At 29.8% G+C, this 6,000-nt stretch overlaps 2 non-coding genes across 2 annotated transcripts; both read left to right on the top strand.

Annotated features, from left to right (window-relative positions):
- The first annotated feature begins 4,168 nt into the window (after positions 1 to 4,168).
- Positions 4,169 to 4,251, top strand: Trnal-uaa. Its single transcript has one exon. It is a non-coding gene; the product is annotated as a tRNA-Leu (tRNA).
- A 1,112-nt stretch (positions 4,252 to 5,363) lies between these two features.
- On the top strand, positions 5,364 to 5,446 carry Trnal-uaa. Its single transcript has one exon. It is a non-coding gene; the product is annotated as a tRNA-Leu (tRNA).
- Positions 5,447 to 6,000: the final 554 nt, after the last annotated feature.

Below are 6,000 nucleotides of genomic sequence, written 5' to 3'. Positions count from 1 at the left end.
TGTTGAATTTTTTAAATTTTTTTGGAAAAATCTTAATTCATTTATTATTCGATCAGTAAATCGGGGATATGAAACAGGTGAATTATCTGTAACTCAAAAACAGGGAATCATTATTTGTATACCAAAGGGAGATAAACCCCGTCAGTTTTTAAATAATTGGAGACCCATTTCTCTTTTAAATGTTATATATAAAATAGCTTCAGGATGCATCGCAAAAAGACTTAAATCAGTTCTAGATAAACTTATACATAGTGATCAAACAGGTTTCATTCCGGGCAGATATATAGCTGATAATACTAGATTAATTTATGATGTAATGGATTATACAGAAGAACAACATATACCAGGCATGCTTCTTTTAATAGACTTCGAAAAAGCTTTTGATTCTGTTTCATGGACATTTATAAATCAAGTTTTAGAATTTTTTAACTTTGGGGACTCAATTAAACATTGGATAAAAACTTTTACAAATAATATTTCTTCTTTTGTAAACCAAGGTGGAAATTTATCTAAACCCATTAAACTAGAAAGAGGCTGTAGACAAGGAGATCCATTATCACCCTATATTTTTCTTCTCTGTGCAGAAATATTAGCAATTAAATTAAGAGCAAATACACACATAAAAGGCATAAAAATTGACACAACAGAACATCTTATATCACAGTTCGCTGATGACACTTCTCTTATTCTAGATGGTACTGAAACATCACTTAGGTATGCTTTAAAAGAACTTAATTACTTCTGGGAAATATCGGGACTCAAATTAAACTACACAAAAACACAAGTTATATGGATAGGGAGTAAAAAATACAGTTCAGAGAAATTAGTCAATAATCTTGCTCTATCATGGGGTTTAACACATTTTAATCTTTTAGGAATTAACTTCAATGTTGACCTCAGTAAAATAGTTCAGTCTAACTTCAAAGAAAAAATTACTAAATTAAAGGCACTAATTAAACAGTGGAATAGACGATATATAACTCCGATAGGTAGAGTAACCGTAATAAAAACACTGCTACTACCAATACTTACACACTTATTTATAGGATCACCATCACCTAACCAATCTACTATGAAAGAGATTCAAAATATGTTCAATGAATACCTTTGGGGAAGTCCAATAGCAAAGGTCAAAGGAGATATTATTGTGAAATGTTATGAAGAAGGTGGCTTGAAAATGGTTAATATCCAACATTTTGAAATGGCCTTAAAATCAACATGGATTAGAAATATTTGTCTTAAAAGTTCAAATTGGCAGACACTTCTTTTTACAAACATTAATAGAAATAAGTTTTTAACGTTAGGAAATAGATATATTGAATATAATATCAAAAATGTACTTCATAACAAATTTTGGATTGATGTTTTTAATGCGTGGAATATATTAAGAGGGAAAATTGAAATATTTATGCCAGAACAAATATTATCTCTACCAATTTGGTATAATGATTTAATAAAAATAAGTAATAATACTGTATATTATAAGCAATGGTTTGATAAAGGTGTGATTTTTATAAATGATTTACTTAAAGAAGATGGCAGCTTTCTTCAACAGAATGAATTTAATGAAGCTTTTAATTTAAATACTAACTTCCTTGATTATAATGGTATTATATTGGCAGTCAAACGATTAGGATGGAATTTTGAAAAAAAAACTTACATTACCATTGATACCACTGTATATTGATATTGTTATTAAAAGTAAAAAATGTACAAGAGATATGTATAATGTATTGAATAAAAATAATGTATTGCCTACAGGCCAAGCAAAGTGGGACACCATATTTGGAAATATACCTATTGAGGAATGGAAAAAAATATACAGATTGCCTTTTGACACAAATAAAAATTCAAAACTACAATGGATGCAATTTAGAATTAATCATCATGTCTTAGCTACAAACACTTATTTGAAAAAGATTCATTTTGTTCAGTCTGATTTGTGTAATTTCTGCTTCATAGAAAAAGAAACAATACAGCATGTACTTTGGGAATGTAATAAAGTCCAAAATTTAATTATGGCTTTCCAAATTTGGTTGCAAGCTACTTGTAATGAGACATTTAATGTATGTAAAAAAGATTTCATTTTTGGTAAAATAGCACAAAACCCACACCAAAATAACAGAGCAGAAAATATTATAATACTAAATATGAAGCACTATATTTATTGTCAAAAGTGTTTAGGTAAAGCTCTGTACTTACCCACTCTAATTAGTAACCTTAAAACTTCATATAACATCGAGAGATACTTAGCAAAAAAATGTGACAAGGAAGCTACTTTTATTGAGGATTTCAGTGCTTACCATTCAGCTTTTAGAAAATAAATATAACCATTACATTAAGGTAGTGTCTTTCATTATGAATAGATTTCAATTTACCAACGTAATTAATTTTTATATTTTTTCAATTTGCTTGTGTTTTTGTTGGACTCGTTTCTTTTCCATTAAATGTTTTTATTAGCAATAGTCAGTTATGTTTTTGTCACCCTTTCAGAAATTGCCTTTGCTTTCGTCGGAAATCTCGTTCCCTCTTCTCTTCTTCCTTTTATGTTTCCTTTCTCTCTTATCTTTGTATTTCCTTTTCAAAATCAGCTTCTACTTTTTATCCAAACTATCCCCCAATCCCATTTTTCAATTAGCTCCAGGCAATATATTCATTGGTTGATTGTTTTCAATTCTACATACACTATACTGCCCAATAATTAAGAATGTAATAGTAGATTATAATAGATTTAAAATACACCAAAAATGTAGGAGTATTCATAAAAATTGATTACATGTACATAATTAAGAGAGTATTGATGTATATGTTTGTCTGGAACTAATAAAAAAAAAAAAAAAAAAAAAAATTAAAAAACACCCTTGATAGGAATTCTCTCCAAACAATATATTTTGCTTTTATTAGACCTATTATGGAATATTCTGATATTGTCTGGGATAATTTACCAAATTACTTATATCAAAATTTAGAAAATATTCAAAAAGAAGCTGCAAGAATAGTTACAGGTGCTACAGAATTGTCTAGTGTAAATCTATTGTATAAAGATTTGGGCTGGGAAAAATTATCTAAAAGACGGTAAAATCACAAAATTGTACAGTTTCATAAAGTGTATCACAAGAAAACTCCATTTTATCTGTCAGATCTTATTCCAGGTAAAGTATCAGATAGTCGTAGGAATAATACACGACATTCAAATAATTTACTCTTAATTAATTGCACAACCCAGTTTTACAACACCTCATTCTTAAATTCATCATTATAGTTATGGAATACATAACCAATTGACATTCGAGAAAATCCGTCTGTCAGTATAATTAAAGGCTTTTTACAAAGGGGCAAACTAATAATTCCAAATTATTTTAACATTGGAAATAGAAATCTTCAAATCTTACATATGTTCTTGTGGATTAGTAGAAAGTACTTACCATTTTTTTAACTATCGTGTGACAAGTACAACATTATCAGACAAGATACATTATTTCAATTAGATATACTACTAACTGCAAAAATTTTGCTATGGGAAAATGATACTCATTCTATACAGAAAAATGATCAAATGTTTTTGACAGTACAAAATTATATTAAGCTAAGTAAACGTTTTAGCTAATATTTTTGAAACCAATATGTCATCTATCGAATGTATAATGACATACATTTATACGTAGCTATATAAGGTAATTTTATTTACAGGTGTCACTGTTGTTTATTTCTACTATTAATTCTATTCACCACTGTCTGTTGGTTTTACAATGTAATTGTAACCAAGTACATGTATATATATTATTATTTCATTTCATATTGATGTAAGGTGTTCCAGTTCCGAAGATTTATATTTGCCTTTGTATGTAAATGGGAAAGGAATTAATATAAGCTCTTGTTTCCCATCCCATAAAAATATTTGTATATGTATTGACTATTTTGATTAATGAATAAATGTTGTTTAAACTAAACCCTCATTCAGGCTTACGTGAAATCTTAAAACGGTTTTCACTCTTTTCCTTTTCTTATGTGACGTCATTATAGAAATAATATCGACAAACACCGCCCACATTAAGTTATTTCATACAAACATGCACATTGTAATTGGTGTTATGACCCCAATAACGGGGTTATGATCTTTATGATCGATATGTCGTGGATTTTTTCCATTGATAGTGTAACCGCAAGCAGTACGGTGGCCGAGTGGTTAAGGCGTTGGACTTAAGTTCCAATGGAGTTATCTCCGCGTGGGTTCGAACCCCACCCGTACTATTTTTATTTTATTCTCTTTCAGATATCGTTGATAAATCTAAGTCTTCATCAGTTATTTCCTACATAAGTGCTTTCCTGGCGCACCAATATTTGTCATTGCAATAGCTGAAATCTACGCAGTACTTTTTCTGGGGCACCAATGATATATTGTCATTACAAAAAGTGAAATCTCCATAAGTACTTTTCTGGCACATCAAAAATATTTGCCACTACAAAAAATGAAATTTACGCAAGAATTTTTTAGCCGAACCAATAGTTTGTTTTTTATTTTTTTGTTTTTTATTTTTTTTTCCAGCATCAGTAATTATCATCATTATCATGATCCATTTTAATCTCCATCATTATCTTCATCGTATAAGATCATTATTCTTCTTTCAATATGTCATGTTTTAATATTCATTATCAGTCATCATCGTCATCATTATCGTCATCATTACAAACTACAACAATAAGTTAATTAATAACCATACAAACATATACATGTGTATATACATGTATATGACAAATACACACACACCACACACACCAACACACAAATATGTGTGAACCATTAAAGCCACATACTCATGAAGAAACGTATATCAATGTTTACATTTTGAGCTTTTTACAGTTTTCGGACTTGATACATACCTAACAGATTATCGTGAATCAGAAGCTGAAAGAAAATGTGTATTTATGAAAGTTTACGGGGAATTCCCAAAAATAATAACTGTGGCTGCCGGACCAATTTTCTCTAATGTTGTGAGAGCGTGAATGAACCTCTTGGATTGCCATTAATACACGTGTGCAACTAGAATTTTAGGTTGTTCGGGAGTATGTGGCTTTAATATTTTTTATCAAAAAAGTGATTTAGGACAATCATGATTTATCGTCAGGATTTTCATTGAAAATTGTTTCAACTCCTGGGACTTAACACAAGTACTCATTAGCCATTGTCCCAATAACATTAAAGTTGTTATCATACCCATATAAACAGACCAGGGTTGTCAAGGCCCTGTGAAACAAACACGCAAATGCCCTGCCAATTGTTTTTTTTTTTTTTTGTAACATTGCACAACTTTAACCTTTTAATTAATTCAAAGCTTTGATATGATATTTTAGTCGTTATTAGCAGTACGGTGGCCGAGTGGTTAAGGCGTTGGACTTAAGTTCCAATGGAGTTATCTCCGCGTGGGTTCGAACCCCACCCGTACTATTTTTATTTTATTCTCTTTCAGATATCGTTGATAAATATAAGTCTTCATCAGTTATTTCCTACATAAGTGCTTTCCTGGCACACCAATATTTGTCATTGCAATAGCTGAAATCTACGCAGTACTTTTTCTGGGGCACCAATGATATATTGTCATTACAAAAAGTGAAATCTCCATAAGTACTTTTCTGGCACATCAAAAATATTTGCCACTACAAAAAATGAAATTTACGCAAGAATTTTTTAGCCGAACCAATAGTTTGTTTTTGTTTTTTTCTTTTTTAATTTTTTCAAGCATCAGTAATTATCATCATTATCATGATCCATTTTAATCTCCATCATTATCTTCATCGTATAAGATCATTATTATTCTTTCAATATGTCATGTTTTAATATTCATTATCAGTCATCATCGTCATCATTATCGTCATCATTACAAACTACAACAATAAGTTAATTAATAACCATACAAACATATACATGTGTATATATATGACAAATACACACACACCACACACACCAACACACAAATATGTGTGAACCATTAAAGCCACATA

The sequence above is a fragment of the Pecten maximus genome, chromosome 7, assembly GCF_902652985.1.
Source record: "Pecten maximus chromosome 7, xPecMax1.1, whole genome shotgun sequence".
Classification (NCBI taxonomy): domain Eukaryota; kingdom Metazoa; phylum Mollusca; class Bivalvia; order Pectinida; family Pectinidae; genus Pecten; species Pecten maximus.
This window is presented reverse-complemented; position numbering and strand designations above follow the sequence as displayed.